This window comes from Quercus suber, unplaced genomic scaffold, assembly GCF_002906115.3.
Source record: "Quercus suber isolate HL8 unplaced genomic scaffold, Cork oak 2.0 scaffold_98, whole genome shotgun sequence".
Lineage (NCBI taxonomy): Eukaryota > Viridiplantae > Streptophyta > Magnoliopsida > Fagales > Fagaceae > Quercus > Quercus suber.
In genome coordinates, this window is record NW_027069563.1 from 115736 (window position 1) to 138416 (window position 22681).

Sequence of the window (22681 nt, forward strand, 5' to 3'; positions counted from 1 at the left end):
GTGAATTTGGGGGACCTTGGGAAGAGAAGTCTGAGTTGTTTTTTGTTTTTAGAACCTCGACGACTGGGGAGGTTCTCTAGGTCCACAGCACTCGAAATTTTGGACTCTCTTCCCAGCCTGGACGGCACTCTTCTGGACGACAGGAGGCGCGTGGGCACCCTCGTCCCCACTGGTTACAGTTTTATCCTTGTTCTCTCTCATTGTCATTATTCCTATGACGAGGAAAATCAGTTAAAAAAGAAGAGAAAAAAAAAGAATAGAAATAAGTACTGGAACAGACGATACTTACTTCGTCGAGTGGTCTCCTCGTGACTTAAATTTTCAGGGGTAGGTTCTGGACCAAGCCCCCACGTAGCTAAACTACTGAAAGTGACTAAGTCGTGAAAAGTCCTTCTAGGGAAGGCACGTACTTGGTCAATGCGGTCTAAATAAAACTTGTCCAAACGTGGACGAGTAACAGCTGCACCAATAAAAGAAAAGGTGGTTAGACGATTGATAGTTGGGAAAAAGTGTAAGAAAGAGAAGCAACATGGAAAGAAAACATACCCTCAGGACGAAGACGACCTATGGGGCTGGTAAAAGGAGGGAAGGGGGCATTACTAACTTCTGTTGGGTCCCCAGCCCAGTTTCCAGAAATGACAAAAAATTCTTGCTTCCAGAGCCTATCAGACGAGCTACGACCTCTTATTAAGCTATACTGAGAGCCTCTGGACGAGAACTGGTAAAAACCAGCTGATTGTTTTATTTCAGAGGGCTTATAACAGTAGAGGAACTCGTCCACTGTTATAGGACGATCCCTTCCAATGCCTCACGCCATAACACTTGCATGGCAACTATCGTCCTCCAACCGTTGGGATTAAGCTGGTTAGGACCAATACCTACCTATGAAGGAGACCTCTACAAAATGAATTTAGGGGAAACCTAAGACCAGCTAACAGATAAGACGAATATACCCCAGACCAGAAGAAGGTGAACAACACCACTCTCCTTCCCTGGGTAGACGAGGTCCAAATTCGATAGGAATTTGGTATCTATCTACTAATGTTCTTAACTTAGGAGCGTCTAAGAGGGACACTACCTCAGGTGCACAGCTATATATAATAGTTTTTCTTCCTCTCCTCGTCCTGAGAAGGGCTGGGTGGTGCTCTGGACGAGCTAGCCCCAGTTCCAGAGGTCATCCTGCGTTGCATTTCCTGAAATTCTTCTAGGGAAACGCCAGGGACCCCGGACGAATACTGCTCGTCCGAGGAACTACTGCTAAAGCTAGTGCTACCTCACCACTCTCGTAACTTCCAGACGAGACGTCCTGATATTCGTCTACCTCTCTCTCCATGCTACTAGACGAAGACATAACTAAAATAAAGATCAAAACGAAAACCTAAAGGAAGAGGAAGTACCTGAGAACTAAGACGAGTGCTAGACGAGAGTCACGGACGAGATAGCAGAAGGAAGTTTTTGAGATAGGTGAGGGGGCAAGAAAGAGAATGTACCTATTTATAGGGCCCAGGAGTAGGGTCAGCGAAGCGACACTGTCCACTGAGAGAACGACACGTGGTAATCTCGTGGAGAAACGTAATCGATTTAGTTCCTCCACGAGTTAAACCATGACACGTGGCAGTCCAGAAGGAAGAAAATCCCAATAATATCCCTGGACGACCCCCTGGACAAGGGGCAACTGATGGGGTAGTGAAAAAGCCATCTCCTATTCGTCCAGTTGGGTCGTCCATGACATGCAGTTTGCCAAACAACTAGGCCATCTCCTATTCGTCCAGACCTCTCTTCCCTGAGAGGTAGACCAATTGGGTAGATCCCGTAATCAAGCCAAAAGGGTCGTCCACGATGAGTCTCATGGACGACCAGATAACAGCATGACAAAGGGTCGTCCATAAGCATTGCACATGGACGACCACACGATACTTAGCAGGTTTTGAAATGGTTCATCAACCGTGCTTATCCCGTCAATTTCTCCCAAGTATGTAATTTCTAGCAGCGGTTATGACCGTTAAAGAAGTTACATCCGGATTCCACAAATCTGGGGGAAGTTATTGAACCAAATAACTGCCCTAAAGTACCCTATATAAGGACCGGTCTGAATTATGTAAAGGTACGATATTCTGAGATCCTTACATTACAGTTAGATTTCTAGGAGGGAAGGCACTAACTTAACCATCGGAGGATATTGGACCGGTCCACCCCGGTCATTCCTTTGATTCTTTTCTTCTTTTTCAGGCCTTTGCAAACGTTGTAGCCCATCGAAGCCGAAGTGTTCAACCAAACTGATTTTATCCACTATCACCCACAAAACCCAAAAATGACCAAAATACCCTAAAACCCAAAAAATGACCAAAATACCCTAAAACCCAAAAAATGACCAAATACCCTGAACCTAAAAATGACCAAAACCCCTAAAACCAAAAAAATGACCAAAATACCCCCAAAACTAAAAATGACCAAAATACCTTGAAATCCAAAAAAGACCAAATACCACAAAACCCAAAAATGACCAAAATACCCCGAAACCAAAAAATGACCAAATACCCTAAAACCCAAAAATGACCAAATACCCCTAAAACCCAAAAAATGACCAAAATACCCCTAAAACCTAAAAATGACCAAAATACCCTAAAACCCAAAAAATGACCAAAATACCCCTAAACCAAAAAAATTACCAAATACCGCCAAAACCTAAAAATGACCAAAATACCCTGAAATCCAAAAAATGACCAAAATACTCCAGAACCTAAAAATTACCAAAATACCTCTGAAACCTAAAAATTACCAAAATACCTCCGAAACCTAAAAAATGGCCAAAATAACCCCGGAGTCTAAAAAATAACCAAAATAACCCTAAAACCTAAAAAATGACCAAAATACCCTCGAAACCTTAAAATGGTTAAAATACCCTCGAACCTAAAAATTAGCCAAAATAACCCCGAAGCCTAAAAATTGATCAAAATAACCTAGAAACCTAAAAATGATCAAAATAACCCTGGACCAAAAAATGACCAAATAACCCCGAAGTCTAAAAATTGACAAAAATAACCCCGAAACCTAAAAATGACCAAATACCCCTAAATCTAAAAAGTGACCAAAATACCCCTTAAACCTAAAAAATGACCAAATACCTCAAACCTCTAAAGTGACGAAAATACCCCTAAACCTTTGAAATGACCCAATAAACCCAAACCGCTAAAATGGCCACAAACAACGTGAAGCCTCTAAAATTTCCAAAAATACCCTGAAATGTCTAAAACGACCAAATACCTCTAAACCTATAAAACAACCAAAATACCATCAAAATATCTAAAATGACCAACATACAACTAATCCTATAAGATGAACAAAATACACTCGAAGCCTCTAAATTTACCAAAATAGGGGTTGGGGTATCTTAGTCATTTTTTAGTTTATGGGTATTTGGTCATTTTTTATGTTTAGGGAGTATTTTGGTCATTTTTTAGTTTTACAGAGGATTTTGATAATTTTTAGGTTTAGGGTGTATTTTTATTGACTTACAGATTTAAGGGCTTTTTTTGTCATTTTATAGGTTTCGGGAATTTGGTCATTTTTTAGGTTTCAAGGATATTTTAGTCATTTTAAGGTTTAGGGGTTATTTTGGTTGTATTTAGGTTTCAGGGGTATTTTGGTCATTTTTAGGTTTCAAGGGGTATTTCAGTTAATTTTTAGGTTTCGAAGGTACATCGATTATTTTTTAGGTTTAGGGGGTATTTTGGTCATTTTTAGGTTTAGGGCTATTTTGGTCATTTTTAGGTTTCTAGGTTATTTTGGTCAATTTTTAGACTTCGTGGTTATTTTGGCATTTTTGAAGTTTCGGAGTATTTTGGTCATTTTTAGTTTTCAAGGTTATTTTGGTCAATTTTTAGGCTTCGAGGTTATTTTGGTCATTTTTTAGGTTTCAGAGGTATTTTAGTAATTTTTTAGGTTTTTGAGGTATTTTGGACATTTTTTGGGTTTAGGGGTATTTTGGTCATTTTTAGGTTTCTAGGTTATTTTGGTCAATTTTTAGACTCGTGGTTATTTTGGCCATTTTTGAAGTTCGGGAGTATTTTGGTCATTTTTAGTTTTCAGGGTTATTTTGGTGAATTTTTAGGCTTCGAGGTTATTTTGGCAATTTTTTAGGTTTCAGAGGTATTTTAGTAATTTTTTAGGTTTTGGAGGTATTTTGGACATTTTTTTGGTTTATTAGGTATTTTGGTCATTTTTAGGTTTTGGGGGTATTTTAGTCATTTTTGGGTTTCAGGGTATTTTGGTCATTTTATGGGTTTTGGGGGTATTTGATCATTTTTAGGTTTCAGGGGTATTTTGGTCATTTTTTGGGTTCTAGGATATTTTGGTCATTTTTAGGTTCGGGGGTATTTTCGTCATTTTTGGTTTTGGGATATTTTGGTAATTTTTAGGTTTCAGGAGTATTTTGGTCATTTTTTGGGTTTTAGGGTATTTTGGTTATTTTTTAGATTCTCGGGAGTATTTTGGTCATTTTTGGGTTTGAGGGTATTTTGGTCAATTTTTGGATTCAGGGGTATTTTGGTCATTTTATAGGTTTTGGAGGTATTTTGGTAATTTTAAGGTTTTGGGATATTTGGTCATTTTTTAGGTTCTAGGGGTATTTTTGGTAATTTTTGCTTTCAGGGGTATTTTGGTCATTTTTGGATTTTTGGGGTATTTTGGTCATTTTCTGGATTTTGGAGGTATTTTGGTCATTTTTTTGGTTTTGGGGGTATTTTGGTAATTTTCAGGTTTTGGGGGTATTTTGGTCATTTTTGAAAATTTTAGAATACTTTGGTCATTTTCACTTTAGTGGCATTTTGGTAATTTTGATAATTGGGTAATTGGGTGGGTTGGGGTTTACCCATAATAATTGGGTTGGGTTGGATTTGGGTTATAAGGAATTAGTTAAATGGGTTTTAAATGGGTAAATGGGTTTTATATACCCAACCCAATTATCCCACCCAAATCCACCCAAACCCGCCCATTTGCCACCCCTAGCTGTTACCGATAGAGAAGAGAGAAAAGTTTTAAAATAATTAGTCTGTTATCCGCTCTCTATTGTATTTCTTACCCCTCTCTAATGTAAAGAAGACAACAAGCCCACAACAAAACTGTGCCAAATTGGTGTAGTAGGCGTCAATCAAAATTTTATTCCTACCAGATACGTTGCATTTGACTGTGGTCTTTAACCATTATGAAAACAAGTGTTTAAATTGTCATCTTTTATAAAGTCCAGTTCTAATATGAAAAAATTAAAAAAAAAAATTTAATTTTTTTAAAAATTAATTAAAAAAAATCAAATGTGTAATTTGTCATTTGTCACATGAGGAAAATTCTGAAACTTTTTCTATTTTAGAACTTACTTAAAAAACAAAAAGACCGTAGACATGCAACAGTGTGAAAGGAAAAGATAGGCAATGTTTTCCTAGATTTCATATCCTCTGTGCTGGACATCCGCAACTATCATTAAATTATTGATTGGAATCTTCTCAGCATTACCCAATGGCTGTTCCAGAACCAGAATGGACATGGAAAAATGAAGCAAAGAATTATCGATTTCATAATTGGCATTAGTTAGAGGTCCCACGACCCACATGGCATGAGTAATGAGTGAGGGTTACCACTGAAACCTTCTACTTTTGATCCTTCCAACTGGAAAGCAAAGACATTTCATAGAATATCACCATCTAATAGATACATAAGAGATTTAGATAGATCCTACGATAAATTGATTTAACTCACTTTCAGACAAACTATATTTCAGACAATTACGATTCAGATACTAGTCATTGTCATGTTAGATTTTGTTCTCTAAGCTGGAGTCCCTTAATTTTTTGATTCTTAGAATCACACCCTTTAATTTTCACACGTCCCACCTTTTAAATTTTAATATCTCGCTTGTACGTGCCCAGTGAATTTATAGTTTTATGCATTGAACATTTCATCTTGGGTGCAGCAAAGTACCAGAAGTAAGTTCTTCTCAAAAATAAAGAATAAATCAATTAATAAAAAGAAATCCTAGAAGTCAGTCAAGCTCATAGGAATAAGTTTGTGAGAAATTATAAAAATAAAAAGTTAATGGATGCTTTAAAAATATTGGTTTAGAAAATTATTTTTTTAAATTTTGTTACCAAAAAAGAACTAATTTTTTAATAGCATCTAGTTAAAATAGTAACAAATACCTTAAAGGCATCCAGTTAAAATATCCTCAAAGTGAGTTACACTAATTAAATTTAAGGTAAGAAGCTCTCATTAAGATTTGTTGAATTTTGAACAAAGTATTACCATTGATTCAAACCAAAATATAGTTATGATAAGAGTATTGCAATTCATTCAAATTGAAGCGGTAAGGACTCAAAAGTTTGGTCCCAAACTCACTTAGAATAGTGAGGCTTGTACCACCAAATTAGGCTCAAACAGATAGAATTTATAAAGAGAGTGGGATAAAAAAGTCCAGATTCAAGTCCGAAGATTCAAGTAAGAAGGAATGAGTTAGAAGTGAAAATCAAGTAGTATTAATGTTTTCCTCAAGCCAGCCCGAGGACAAAATTCTTAAACAAGATTATGCACTCTCCTTTTTCTCTTTTTTCCTACTGTTCTTGTTCTAATCTCTTTTTCTTGATTGTTTTCCTAGTCCCTTCATTTGGAAGTTCTCTTCCTTTTTATACTCCTATGCTTCCTGCATCCTAACCCTTCATCTGCATCATTCTAGGTTCTCCCTAGGACACTTGTCCCATTAAACTCCTATTTAAGTTGGTAGAATGGGCTGCTTAGCTGTGAATCAACTATTCAGATGTCATTTCCTCATCTATGCAATTGATAACGCTATTGGCAGTCATTTAATGCAGAGGTAGTAGGTAGGCTTTCACACAAAACTTCTTTCAAATACCTTGACCTTCTCCTTGAATGCCATTTTCTCCACTTGGGCTTCTAGGAGATATTTCGTCCCTTCCCACCTTCTTTGCAGGCAATCCCACTCCTCGGGTTTAAGGTGCTTTCACCTAATGAACGAATAATGGTCATGGCATTCTTAGTCTTCCACGGTCCTTGGGTCCCCACAGAAGCAATTTTGTATAAGTATCATACAAAAATATTTAATGCCCGTATTATATTTTTAAATAGAAAAAGACATGCGTTCTTTAGGGTGGTTGAGTCTTTTTATTTTTATTTTATTATTAGAAAAAAAGGTGAGACTTATATGATAAAAAAAAAATTTAAAATTACATACATATATATATATATATATATTTTTTTTTTTTTTTGAGAAACACATACATAATGTGTGAAACAGAGATTTCCAGATGACTTTTTCTAAACCAACAAGATGCATGCAAGGCTAATTATGGTCAGTTGTGATAAACAAAACAAGAGAAAGAGAAGAGCAACGTACCTGTAATCAACGGCGGTGATGAGGGTTCGACGGAAGCACCACGGAGAGTGAGAGGGTGAGGGAAAGTGTAGAGGGAGAGTGAGTGAGAGGGTGAGGGAAAGTGTAGAGGGGTAGTGAGACTAACGGAGAGGGAGACGTTGAGGCAGAGTTCAGGAGAGAGTGATGGCAGAGCGAGGGAGAGTATGATTGTATGAGAGTGAACAGTTTCTGAGACGTTGGGGTTTGAAATGGCAACAGGTTCATAAAACTCGATTTACCAGTTACCGAGTTATGTGTGCATACATAATTGGAAGAAGCCACTTCTATTTTGGCCGCGTGGCACAAAGTTCACACATAACTCGCCTATTGAATAATCGAGTTTTTCAATATAACTCGATTACCCTTTTGTCGAGTTACAAAACAGGGGCATTTCCCTATTTAGTTTGAAGAAAAGGGCACAATGCTGCTATTTTTGCCCAAACAAGGCATTTCCCAATTTTGTCCCACTTTCAGACAAACTATATTTCAGACAATTACGATTCAGATACTAGTCATTGTCATGTTAGATTTTGTTCTCGAAGCTGGAGTCCCTTAATTTTTTTGATTCTTAGAATCACGCCCTTTAATTTTCACACGTCCCACCTTTTAAATTTTAATATCTCGCTTGTACGTGCCCAGTGAATTTATAGTTTTATGCATTGAACATTTCATCTTGGGTGCAGCAAAGTACCAGAAGTAAGTTCTTCTCAAAAATAAAGAATAAATCAATTAATAAAAAGAAATCCTAGAAGTCAGTCAAGCTCATAGGAATAAGTTTGTGAGAAATTATAAAAATAAAAAGTTAATGGATGCCTTAAAAATATTAGTTTAGAAAATTATTTTTTAAAATTTTGCTACCAAAAAAAAAAAAAAACTAATTTTTTAATAGCATCTAGTTAAAATAGTAACAAATACCTTAAAGGCATCCAGTTAAAATATCCTCAAAGTGAGTTACACTAATTAAATTTAAGGTAAGAAGCTCTCATTAAGATTTGTTGAATTTTGAACAAAGTATTACCATTGATTCAAACCAATATATAGTTATGATAAGAGTATTACAATTCATTCAAATTGAAGTGGTAAGGACTCAAAAGTTTGGTCCCAAACTCACTTAGAATAGTGAGGCTTGTACCACCAAATTAGGCTTAAACAAATAGAATTTATAAAGAGAGTGGGATAAAAAGTCCAGATTCAAGTCCGAAGATTCAAGTAAGAAGGAATGAGTTAGAAGTGAAAATCAAGTAGTATTAATGTTTTCCTCAGGCCAGCCCGAGGACAAAATTCTTAAACAAGATTATGCACTCTCCTTTTTCTCTTTTTTCCTACTGTTCTTATTCTAATCTCTTTTTCTTGATTGTTTCCTAGTCCCTTCATTTGGAAGTTCTCTTCCTTTTTATACTCCTATGTTTCCTACATCCTAACCCTTCATCTGCATCATTCTAGGTTCTCCCTAGGACACTTGTCCCATTAAACTCCTATTGAAGGTGGTAGAATGGGCTGCTTAGCTATGAATCCACTATTCAGATGCCATTTCCTCATCTATGCAATTAATAAAGCTATTGGCAATCATTTAATGCAGAGGTAGTAGGTAGGCTTTCACACAAAACTTCTTTCAAATACCTTGACCTTCTCCTTGAATGCTATTTTCTCCACTTGGGCTTCTAGGAGATATTTCGTCCCTTCCCACCTTCTTTGCGGACAATCCCACTCCTCGGGTTTAAGGTGCTTTCACCTAATGAACGAATAATGATCATGGCATTCTTAGTCTTCCACGGTCCTCGGGTCCCCACAAAAGCAATTTTGTATAAGTATCATACAAAAATATTTAATGCCTGTATTATATTTTTAAATAGAAAAAGACATGCATTCTTTAGGGTGGTTGAGTCTTTCTATTTTTATCTTATTATTAGAAAAAAAGGTGAGACTTATATGATAAAAAAAAATTAATTACATACATATATATATATATATATATATATATTTTTTGAGAAACACATACATATATATTATGTACTATACTGCACGTATTTTACTAAAGATAATGTTTTCTCAAAACCCGCGGTTCAAATAATCGTCTATATATAATTCAATCATGTGACTTTAGTCAGCCAACTTATTACCAAGTCACAGCTATGAATATCAAATAAGTTAAGTTATAAAAATTATACATGGAAGTTTATTTGCATTGGTTACATAATAAACAGAATGAACTTTCTTCCATGCTAATATGCATAAAAAAAAATTTAAAAAAAAAAAAAAACAGTTATTTTACTAACACAATTTTTGTCATGATTTATTGAAGTGGTGTGAGTGGTCAAAGGTCAGTAATCACTTTTATATGGATCTATAATTTTTTTTTCACTATTCACCATTAATTACTTCAATAAATTGTTGCAAATGTTATAAGGAAAGTTGTATTTCTGAATTTTCTCTATTAAAAAAATTAGTTTCTTTTACCTACCATGCATTTTTATTTATTCTTGTTATAACGCCAGGGGAAAGCACGAGTTTAATCCTCTAAATTAAAAGAGAGTTTAGGTTCATTTCAATGGAGTTGATACCGTACCGTACCGGCCGGTACGGCCGGTATTTACCGTTTCGATGCTGAGACCAGTACAGAAATGCAATTGTTTCGTACTGGTTTATATACCGGTTGTACCGGGGCCGTTTCGGTCATACCGGGGTATATACCAGTTTTTGGCCGGAAAATGAAAACTGGGCGGAAAAGAAAATCTTAAAAAAAAATTAGCAGTTAAAAGGAAAATCACATTACCGCTATTTCTGCTAATTCCGATAATAAATTTTATTATGCCGATAATCCATCACCTCAGATCTCTTCCTTTTCTTCATCATCTTCTTCTTCTTCTTCTTCGCTTAGAGACTTTTTCTCCGCTCAAAGCTTGGACCAGTCTACCAGACGCTCTCTGCCTCTGGCTCTCCCTAGTCTTTAATTATTTTACTTTTTCATTTGGTAGCCAAAAGCTCCTTTCAATTTTGTTAAGTGTGCCCTTGAATAACAACACACTACTCCCACTGACAGCACACACTAACACTACAGCTACACGTTAGACTCAAATTTTGTATTGCCATACAACTTTTTTTTTTTTTTTTTGGATGGAATGTACTGCCATCCAACCAGGGGCGGAAGGGGGAGGGGGCGAGGGGGGGTAGGTGCCCCCCCTGAACTTTCAAATTTTTTTGCTACTAATATGGTATGTATGTCACCCATGCCCCCCAACACAAAAGACATCAGGTTGTAGTTGTACAGAAGATGCAAATCCTACTGCCATAAGGAAATAGGAATCATAGGGGAATGGGGCTGACCTAATAATGATTAAAAAAAAGAAAAAAGGAAAAAAAAGAAAAGAGGTTCGTACTGCCAAACAAAAAAGGAATTACACAACCTAATACTAATACTAATAGGACTCTTTAAAAAAAATATATAATAATATAAAGAAGTAAAGGATGCCTCACATTAAAAAAAAAAAAATCTTTTTTATATCAGTCTCTTTCGATTTGTACCTTAGAGTTTTTGAAAGCATTTAGCACTTAAAGGAATTGAACAGCTTGCTGAAAAGATGGTAGAAATGAAAAATGATGTTTTATATCCATTGGTTTACTCATGACCTTGGTATTGATCTTACCAATTGCAACAGCTATTATTGAAATAGCTTTTTCAGCAATGAACATAATTAAAAATCGACTACGCAATCGAATGGGAGATCAATGGATGAATGATTATTTAGAAATATATATTTAAGACTATTAAGTGTGAAAAAATCATGAAGTGGTTTCAAATTATGAAAAATCTTCGAGGGCAATTGAGTAAATTAAACTAGGTGTGAAAAGCCAAATTAAAGTTTACATTTTATGTTAGATTCTATATGACAATTACATTAGCATATAGTTGCTTATTTATTTTGTTATTAATATTGATTAATTTTTTAGATTAGTTTTTTACTTTTAATCTTGTCTTTTATTCTTGCCCCCCCTGACCTAAATTCCTAACTCCGCCACTGCATCCAACTGTAAACAAAAAAAATGAAATTTGTAATTCACAATAACTTTTGATAAGTACATATGGTAATTTAAAATTTTTTACAGTCACTCTTTTCTTTTCTTTTTCCTTTTTTTTTCCCCCTTTTCTCTTATTAGATAAATTCTACTACCATTTTTGTTAGACTTTAGATAAGTACATTCATATCTTCTTAAAAAATAAAAAAAGAATAAGTATAAACTTACAAATTATATAGATTTTGACCAAACCAACGTATAAAAAAATAAATAAATTTAAAAGTAAATTTTTTTATATATTTATCTATGTGTATACTTAGAGGAATTTCAATTTATGTAAGAATATATAAAATTAGCGGTAAATTCGAAATGGTACACCGGTATTGACCGGTATCCGAAATATATCGTACCGTTAGCTAAACCGGTACAGCCTCTAGTACGGTATTGACTCATTTGGTTCATTCAACTGGTGTCATTATCCTGATGCATGCATTGACAATTTGGACAACTAGAATTATATTCATTCCCCTTTGGCTCAGCTGGAACTTGGAAATGAAAGGGCAAGATTGAGTGACTCTTTCTTTCCAGTAATGCAATACATGTTATGATTTCTTTTGACATGATGTGCTGCAATTTTTAGTCAATACTGGACTTTTGCTAGCCGAGGACTGTTTCAATCTCTACCACAAAACTGAGGCCCTAGCTCGTTCCGGGATGGTTTTTTTAGGTTTCACACATCCCTAGCTAAGATATTTCCATGTTGCACCAACCGGTTTGTATTGTTTCTATCACATCTTTCCTAATCATATCAAACAGTTTTCATTTTCTGTCTCCTTTAAGGTGTAATTGTCAAAATTCCACCATATTCCTATTTATTGTAATATGAAAGATAAAACTTACTGGGATACAAATGAAATCTCTTTTTCATTGTTTCTTTGCTGAAAGTATACTTCAAAAACTGAAAGTAAATTTTAGCACACTTTTAGTAAAATATTTTCAATAAAAAATTAAATAAGTTATTCTTAAATAGACACTAATCAAGTATGTGTTGGAGTTATTTTTGTTCATTATCACTTGTCCGCAAAAAAATTGATACGTTCACATTCATGGAAGTAGACATTTTGATTGTTTTAATTAGGTTCCGAAATCAGAAGGAACTCAAAATTGTATTGATCAGAAAAATGTCAAAATCACATTAAAATTTAAATTATAAAAAAAAATAAATAAAAAAACAATCAAGATTTGTACTCTAGGTTAAGTGTCGATCAATATGGAAGTCTGGCTCTAAGTTCCAATCAGCACTCAATCCCCCCAAACTATCATCAGCACTTGCCTCTTTGACTGCGAATTTTATAACTGTTTTGCGATTTCTCTAATTTTAAAACTTTATCCTATCAAGATTTGACTTGTTATTCCGAAAACTCAAGCCTTGGAAAGTTTGAGTCTCACTCAAATTCATCAATTAACAAAGGCTTTATCCCTCTCTATAAATAAAGTAGGTGTGTAAAATTCAAAGCATGCAATATTCCTTTATTCAGTACATGAATGAACCCTCAATTGCTTGAATTCTTTACTCTCCAAGCCTTAAATCATCCAAAATATCTTCCCAATTTATTCTAAACACAAAAATTTTTAGTTAGGATTATCCATCCAAACCTAAACCAATCATCAAGCCTTGTGCATGCAAGTGGTATTTCTCAACCTTTTAGTCGTTTCATCTCTGATTACTACTTTTAATAAATCAAATCATTTTTGTCTTCGATAATATGAGTTAAATTAGGGATGATGGATTTTGAATTTAGCGTTTAAATCTTCACGTGTGGTTTATATACTCAAAACTTTTTTTTTTAAAAATATGAAAACCCTAGATGTATTGTTTTTTTATGTGAAGAGCACGCCTATTTTGACATGTTTAAATGAATGGATTGCATGACATGATGGGAGCCACCATACTCTAGAAGATCAATTTAACTAGGCAAGGTGGGTGCCTATTATCTAACACCTTTTCTAATTTAGCCTTCGATACTTAAATCAATGGTTGTTAAACTAGGTCTTATGTTGTAATTTTCATCTTTTGGAATTTAACTATAAAATCAAAAGCTATGTAATTTTTATACTGTATCTAGGAATCAAGCTTTGTAATTATTATTATTTTTTCTATCGAATGTTTAAATTATATTATTTAATTGATGAAAATGTGTTTTTCAATATGGATTTTCTATTTTTTATAATAATTAATATAAGTAGTTATTCCAAATCTACAAGTATACAACTCTAAATTTAATTTAAGGGTTCAAATATTGTCAGTCAGACCATGCATTTTAAGAGGTAATAAACACAACCTCACTCGATAACATGAGCTTGGTCAAAAACAATTTGCCACAAGGCTCATAGACACTCTTTCACTAGCCACAATTCGCCACATGACGAATAGTAATTAGTAAAAGTGTGTCTCCACCTAGCCCACATACACTTTTTCACTAGCCATAACTCGTCACGTGGCAAGTTATGGCACAAAGTTGTGCCATTTTTGGTGGTCCTAGTACAACTCCTTGATATGTCAAGTAAATAAAATGAAATTTTTTTTAAAAAAAATTAAAGCTTCTTGTCAAAAATAATAATAATAGTAATAATAATCTACTAATTAACTATATAAAAAGAGTCAATACGCTTATCAATAGTAATTTTGGTTTATTAAAAGCGTTGTGCCAAAATGACATGTTGGGGTGAGAAGATTTAAACGGTGCGTTTTGCTGAGAACAATATTTATTTTTTAACACACAGGCGAAGAGGGAGAGAGAAAGGAGCAGGGAGTCAGTGAGAGAGAGAATAGGGAAATCACTAGGCCTCTCCCCCTCACGTTGTGTTATACAGACTTTCTCTGTTAACTGTTAAGGGAAAAAGTTGATTTCTTTCTCATATTCTTTGCTTATTTGATTGAATTTTTGGATTTTTATGAGTTTTTCCTTGTTGGTTGCTTTGCTTGCAGTGTTGGATAATGAAGATTTTGGGTTTGTGGACACAAATGGAGGAAGAGAAGGACGCTTTTTGGGGCTTATAAGTGTCTGTCTGAGTGATTTCCAAGCTCAAGCCGGTCTTCTATAATCTTTTTCATTCTCATAATCTAAATTTCTGACTTTATCTGTGTTTGAAATAGCTGTGTAAAAGTCAATTACTTTTTGGGTTTGTCTCATATTTTACATACCCAGATGAGTTTGGCCTTGTGGGTCTTCTTTATTTGGATAAATTTCCTGTTTGTTGACATGAATTCCCCAAAGTTTGTTAGGATGGCTTCTACCGGTCAAATTCGGCTTCTACATGACTTGTGCTGTCAGATTGAGATATGAAAATTGATATTCACCCAAAAAAGGACAGAGGGATTAAGAAGATAAATTTAAGATTTAGAGCAACTACAAAGTAAATTTATTCATATTGTACGTCTCACAATCTTGATTTGAGTTTCTAGATTACAGGTGCAGCAAATTCAAGCACACAAAGAAGAAGGATATATAGCTTCAACATTAGCTTAAAGGAGCAAATGATTTTGTGAGTATATAATAATTTCATCTGCTATGAATAACAATAAAAGTGAATAACTTCATTTCAATAGATTCATTACTATTTTGTAGGAATGAGAAGCAAAAGCGAATTTAACTTATGTTCATTTAGGAATTTTTGTGATGCAGAGCACATATTGATAAGGAGCATTATTGAAAATTGAGGGTCAAGTGATATACAAAAAATTTGCATTTTATATTTTCATCTATCTCTGCGATCATATACTGTCATGTATTTTTATTTGTCTCATGTAGCCTCTCATCATCGGAAGGTTGGGTTGTCATAACATGCTTGGCTCTTATGTTTTAGCGTAAAGCAATGTTAGGAGCATTCAAGTTCTGTTTTGATTTACATTATAAGGATTCTATACATGCCCCCATAGGAGATGTACATGTACTGACCAAAACTGAAGGGAAAAAAGGGAGGGAGTAATGAATGATTGATACAGACTCATATTTGAGGATATGAAGGCATCCTTATTGCCAATAATGAGAAAAGATAATTAAAGCGAAGAAGGAATATACATTAAGACAAGAAGCTTTGAGCAGAAATTAACTATGGACCAATACAATAGTGGTAGGCTGTCTTTATCGTATATGTATGTCAGATAAATTTCCTCAGATGTGTTAGGATGGTTACAAGCTTCAAGAATACTATTGAAATTTGCTTCATTTCTCCTTGAATGATTCCTGGCCATGTGAGTTGTCAACTTGCATGCTACTTCAACATCATTTTGCTGCCACCTGATTCTTCAATGATTGTTGACATCTAGTTTGACAATGGCTTCTTCTTTAATACTTAGATAACCACTTGTCAATTGTAAAATACATTTTAACAAAGATGGGCGCATTAAATGTAGTCCCAGCATCAAAGCAAGTTAAACTCAATGAGGATATTTACCCGACAATAATTTTTCCATTAGAAACTCAACTTGAGGTTGCTTTAAGGAACTCAAGCCTCTAAGACTTGAGTTCTATGTGGATTAAAATTCCATGTCAGCATTGCAACACATGGAACTCGAGTCCCTTAGGCTCGAGTTTCTACAGTAAACTAGAGGCTAAGAGACTTGAAATGCTAGTTTCTTTAATAGTTTCAGAAACCTATTAAGTAACGAAAATGTTAGTAAATTGGTGTTAAATGGCAAAACAAATCTGTGAAAATCATTGGGTCAAATATCAATGTGCTTAATTTATAAGTACAAACTAAAGGGTAAAATATCAAATAGCATGAAAGAGTTTTCGAAACATGGAAGTTTCTGTAATTATTGAGGTAGAAGTCCCCTTACATTGATTTCAACGAGTGTATAAGAAGCAAGTGCATATTTGAAAACCAGACAAGCAAATGAAGAAAAATTACATTATTAGCATAATTGTGAATCTCTTAATCAACTGATCAAGGAGAGTAAGGTATTGCAACAAGCTCGAGAGTAATTTTCTTAAACACAGTGAGTGCATTAACTTCAGTCATGTCTAAGTCTTTCCCTTGTGCACTAGCACTAGGCAACTTCCAATCAAACCAGCATCAAAGGTTGGCAATAACATATTCTGCTATAGCAACACCAAATGACATTCCTGGGCACCCCCTTCTCCCACCTCCAAATGGGATTAATTCGAAGTCTAAGCCTTTGAAATCAACTTGATTGTCTTGGAATCTATCTGGGACGAACTCTTCTGGCCTATCCCATATTTTAGGGTCTCTTTGGATTGTGAATACATTGATCAACACTCTTGTTTTGGGCGGAATATCATAACCTCTGAATTTCACACATGCTGATGTTTCTCGAGGTACAGAGGAAGTGGTGGATGTAGTCTTATATTTTCTTTGAGGATACATTTCAAGTAATTCATCTGATTAATATCTTCAACTTCTATATGTGACTTTGTACCCACTACTCTTCTCATCTCTTCTTGTGCTCTCTTCATTATACTAGGACTTCTTATGAGCTCTGCCATTACCCATTCCAAAGCTATTGAGGTAGAATCAATTCCACCAACAAACATGTCCTGAAATATTTTTGACAAAATAAGACTTCAAATGTGTGTTCGAGCATTTGCTTGTGTTTCTCTTTGTTTGTGCTTTAGATAGTGTGTGAGCATGTGTCTCATATTATATTATATATATATATATATATATAGAGAGAGAGAGAGAGAGAGAGAGAGAGAGAGAGGCAGTAGGAGTGCTTTGAGATTTTTATGAGTGAGCTCAAAGTCATGCTTGCCACTCTTTCGAAGTTCGAGCAAACTATCCACAAAATTATTCTTATTAGGCAGACCATCGTCAACTTTCATTATCATATGTTGTTGAACCACTTGATCAAGAAAAACATCTATTTCTCCAAAACTTGATTTTAAAGTTGGTATAAATCCTGCAAGAACATCAATTCATCTCAAAGAAGGGAAAAAATCTCCCAAACTGAATGCTGCAAGTAGCACCATCACCTTCTCGGGACTCTCCAATCTTGCTCTTACCATTGTCTTCAAATTTTTGTCCAAATAAACATCGAGTGACTATATTTTTCAAGTTTGCAATTATATCTCACTTAGGTTGATAGAAGCCCCTTTTAGCAGAGTCAGGTATCTTTTTGATTGATACTTCAACTTCTTTTTCCTTACGTATTGGAAAGATTGCACTCTTTTGAGGCTCAAAAGTTTGAGGACACAAATTTTCTTAGCTTGTCTCCAATACTCGCCATATTGTGAGAATGCTACATCTGTGGATCCATAATATAAGAAATTGGCAGCCGTGGTTCGCCGGTTTGAGAAAATAATATCATTTTCTTAATGATTTCTATGGCCATTCTGCAGTGAACCACAACTGTTGGAGCACAGCCCAAGTCTAAGAACATTATAGGGCCATACTTCTTAGATAGGCATGAAGGGAAGGTGTGGGAGTGTGCCTAGTTGGTGAAGGTTACCAATAATTGGCACTTTGGTGGGAATGGAGGAAATTTTGGTTTGCCACTTCTAAAATGCTTAAAATGTAAACAAAAGAGAGGAGTAAGACAAAAAATAAGAGGACATGAAAAGGAGTTTTGTGAACTCCAGCCATGATTGTTGCAACAATGGTAGAAGAGCCATTTCCTCTCAACAATGGTAGACAACAACTGTTTTTCACAATGCAAATAACAACCGAGCTCTCTAGTTATATTGAAAACTTTGAGTTTCACCTTCTCTAGTTAATTGTGTAAATTAATATGTAAAATAATAACGAAGTGCATTAAGAAATTAATTTGTTTTATCTTTTTTTTTTTTTTTATAAGTGTTTTATTTGCTTATTTGCTTAAAGTTAATTTTACCTCATTTTTAAACAAATAAGCTTTCCATTCTCAACTTCTATTTAAGACAATAAACTTAAATTGGATTATTTGGCGTGACGTGCAATTCTCTACTTAGTAAATGATTTCTAAAAATGTTTTTCTATTTTTGAGACAATTCTACTTAGTAAGTATTGTCTATCTTTCTTCTCTTTCTCTTTTTTTTTTTTTTTTTTTTAATTTTTTTTTCTTCGTCATAGGAATGGCTACCATGAAGGCAAACAAAGAAAAGGCTGCAACAAGTGGTGACGAGGACGTCCAAATTCAGGACGACACTGTACCCCCTCAGTCTTCTAGAAACCTACCGTCCAAACAAGAAAAAGGAAGACAATATCTAGCTCGGTGGACCTTATTGACCTTCCAAGATGTCGAGGTCTTAAGAAGCAGAAGCCCAACAAGACCTCTCTTCCCAAGGTCCCAAAGTTCACTCCTCTGACGGTAGATTTGGACGACCTAATGGTTAACGTGGCACCAATCCAGATCGTTCCACCTGTCCAATCTGAGAATCTTCTCCCTATAGCTAAAGCTCCTCGCAGGGCTTATCCTTCAGAGCCGTTTAAGCGTCCTCCTAACCTGGTGCTAGACGAGGGTTGTGCATGGAAGACATTCAAAGGAATCATCACTGACAATGAAGTGAATTTATGGTACAATATGTCAGTGAGGGACTTTGAGCATCCTACCATTCATGACCTTTTTAAGGTATATAACTTTCATTCACCTTTGTTTTATTTTCTTCAAGTTTAAATAAAATTTCTAACTTTCCTTTGTCCATTCGTAGGCTATGTCAAAGTTTTACACAGCGTCCAGTTAGGCTAAGGAGTTATGTGATGAAGCCAAGACAGCTAAGGAGAAGAACAAAGAGCTGAACAATGAGGTCCTTTTGAAAAAGTGGGAAGTGATCAGATTGACTGAGGATCTCAATCGTTTGCAAGGAATAGAGACGAAACTGAAAGACAAGGTTAAGGAACTTAAAGCAGATTCCATTGAAAAAGAGACCTGCATTGCTCACTTGGAGGGAAAAGTTTCAGAGTTGAACTCGTCTTTGGAGAAGGCTCGTGAATAAGCCATTGCAGCTTTCAAGAAGTCAGACAAGTACAAGAATCGTTTAGACAGTCATTATGCAACTGGCTACGAGTACTTCCATGCTGATGCCAAGGAGGCTTACCCTGACCTGGACTTTAATTCCTTCAAAATTCCTCTTGCCACAGAAAGTTCCTTGCTTCCGATAAGTTCATATGACATCAACGTAGTGGACGATGCTACTAATGAAGTAACCCAGGATGCCACTATTGCCAGTGGGGACGACCTAAAGTCTGGGGGCAATGCCCTTAGTGGTTTATCTCAGTAAATTTATCTTGTTTTAGAAAAAATTTATTATTTTAGTTTATTGGAAATGCTCGTTGTTTTGGGCTTTACTTTTTCTAGAATTCATTCAAGTACAATTCTCTCGTCCAAGTTTAGGGACGAGCTATATATACAATTGCCCTTATTGGCTTTACATAACTTCAGGGTTTTTAGACAGTGGTCATCTACCCTTATTTTAGTTTTTAGGCATGAATGTCTACCTTTATTTTCATTTCTTACTTGGTGTTGAACATATTATATACTTCATGAACGAATTTTATTTGTTTACATCGTCCATGTTGTTTCTATAATTAAGTGTGGTCCATCCACTCATGAATCTCGTCCATGTTAAAATAATCTTCTCATGTCCAACAATTACCATTCTTTAAATTCTACAAGTATAACTCGCCTATGAATGGTATTTGCCTTGCTAGCTTTATTCGTTTATAAATTTGACTTATAGCTTGCATTATCCTTTGTCCATAGGCTGGACGGCCCTTTATTTGTATTTGGGTAAGACGTTTTTAGCATTTACTTGTCCAAAAATTGAACCTTGGCTGGTTAAATTTATTCATAGATCTTGAAATATTCTTGTGTGCACGCATTTCCTTGTCCATTAGTTAGACGAGAATAGCTTAGGTTTTACCTCGTTAAGTGCTTAGACGAGTGCACCTTAGGTTTATTTTTCTTCACTTTGTTCTTATTTTAAGGAAAGCTTATAGACTTTACATCCTTGTGTCCAGAGATTTTATTTGCCTTTGGCCTTTAGCGTTCTTGTGGATTAGTTTGGATGGAATCATGAAAATGAGAGATTCACACAACATCATATACATTAGAAATCCAATATGTATGAACATAATATAAACATAACATCCATATCGTCCACAAGCATGGCACATGCTTAAAAGCTAGTGCCTTAGGGAATCACAAATACTTATACAAACAAAGACTTGACTTCGTCTATCACAAATTTGTCCATAGACATCGCAAAAGCTAGAAACTGATGCACTTTTTAGGGAATTAAAATACTTAAAAACAAGCAGTAGTAATAAACATAAGCAAACATAAGAAAAACAGCACATAACTTCAACTTCGTCCATGATGCTTCGTCCATGGTGATGCTCATCCAGGCTGACCCTTTATTGATAGTATCTCCTTAGATGCTCAACATTCCAAGGGTGCTCTAGCTTCCGTCCATCTAGGGCTTCCAAGTAGTATGATCCCTACTTTTTGCAGTTGATAACCCTATAAGGTCCTTTTCAATTAGGATATAGTTTCCCATGAACCGAGTTTCTAGTTGACAAGGAGACCCTTTTGAGGACGAGATCCCCGATGTTGAAGCGCCTAGGTTTCACCCTGGTATCATATTGCTTAGCCATGAGGTTTTTGTACCTTGCTATCCTCTGCTTTGCGTCCATCCTTTTTTTGTCAATAATATCGAGGTTAAAAAAAAGTTGTTCTTCGTTTTCCTTGTCCTAATACTTCATCACCTTGTGGTTGGCCATGTGTACTTCTACGAGTATGACCACTTCACTCCCATAGGCTAGTTTGAAAGGAGTTTCTCTTATGGGGGTCCTTACTATCGTCCTGTAAGCCCATAAAATACCTGGCAACTCATTTGGCCATACTCCCTTTGTCCCCTCAAGCCGAGTTTGGATGATCTTCAACATGGATCGGTTGTGCAACTTCTACTTGTCCGCTTGCTTATGGCTGGGAGGGTAAGGAATAATGATTGATTTCAAATTGCTCGCAAAAATCCCTGAAAGGTGTGTTATCAAATTGTTGTCCATTGTTAGACACCCTAGGTATCCCAAACTTGCATACATGTTCTTCCAAACGAAGTTCTTGACATTTTGTTGTGTAATCTTCGCTAAGGGTTCAGCTTTCGCCCACTTAGTGAAGTAATCAATCTTCACTACCAAAAACTTCATCTGCTTGGTTCCAATTGGAAAGGGACCCAAAATATCCAATCCTCACTGTGTAAAGGGTCATAGGGCTATCATTGGGGTAAGGTACTCCAATGGCTGTCTAAGGACGTTACTAAATCATTGACATTGATCGTACACCTTGACATACGCCTTAGCATTAGCTTAAATGGTTGACCAGTAATAACCTGCATGGCTGACCATGTGGACAAGTGATTTAGCTCCTGAATGGTTGCCACACACTCCTTCATGAACTTCTCTCAATACATTGTTTGCTTCGTCTGGAGCTAAACACCTTAGGTAAGGTTGAAAAAAGCCTCTTTTGTATAGCATCTTGTTTATAAGGACATACCTGGCTGATCTAATCCTTAGCCTTATGACCTTGTCTTTTCCCTTTGGAAGCATTCCGTATTTTAAATAAGTGACTATTAGGATCATAAAATTTTCTTCACCTTCTATTTGTTGTACTTCTAGAAGATCTACGCTTGACATATATTGAAATTCATCAAACTCATCCATTGATTTGTTTGCTGATGCTTCCTTTGCTAAGGTGTCTACTTCCATGTTCTCTTCCTTTGAAACTCGAACAAAACTATCTTTTTTAAATCTCTTAACAAGGTGTCTTACCTTATTAAGATATTTCTTCATCCGCTCTTCCTTAACTTCATATGTTCCATTCACTTAACCCATAACCAATTGTGAATCTCCTTAGATGAGTATTGATTCTGCCTCTAAGGACTTAGCCAATTCTAGCCCTATACTATAGACAAACCTTGTGCTTCAACTTATCTCCTTCTTGGGATTGCAAAACAATTCATATTCCTCCCACATGTAGTGTAAACGATCCATCCACATGGACGACCCATGTTTTAATGTCTTCCATATCGTTCTGAGTTCCTATGACTTGGAGTGAACTCCACGATGAAATCTGCTAAAACTTGAACCTTTATTTCATTTCTTGGTTGGTACCTGATATCAAACTCACTAAGCTCAATAGCCTATTGGATCAATCGCCCGATGACTTCCAACTTGTTCATTGCTTCTTTGAGCGGATGATTTGTCATAACATTAAAGACATGAGCTTGGAAGTAATGCCTTAACTTCCTAGAA

At 35.5% G+C, this 22681-nt stretch overlaps 2 long non-coding RNA genes and 1 pseudogene across 2 annotated transcripts; 1 reads left to right on the plus strand and 2 right to left on the minus strand.

The window, feature by feature from the left end:
- Nucleotides 1-111: 111 nt before the first annotated feature.
- Nucleotides 112-783, minus strand: LOC136068074 (uncharacterized). The gene is made up of 3 exons (XR_010629478.1): nt 547-783; nt 290-460; nt 112-212 (listed from the first exon to the last, which is right to left on the minus strand). It is a non-coding gene; the product is annotated as an uncharacterized LOC136068074 (long non-coding RNA).
- Nucleotides 784-14194: 13411 nt separating this feature from the next.
- LOC112018565 (uncharacterized) lies at nt 14195-19805 on the plus strand. Its single transcript, XR_010629507.1, has 3 exons — nt 14195-14977; nt 18503-19001; nt 19081-19805. It is a non-coding gene; the product is annotated as an uncharacterized LOC112018565 (long non-coding RNA).
- On the minus strand, nt 16276-18037 carry LOC112010675 (phenylacetaldehyde oxime monooxygenase CYP71AN24-like; annotated as a pseudogene).
- Nucleotides 19806-22681: the final 2876 nt, after the last annotated feature.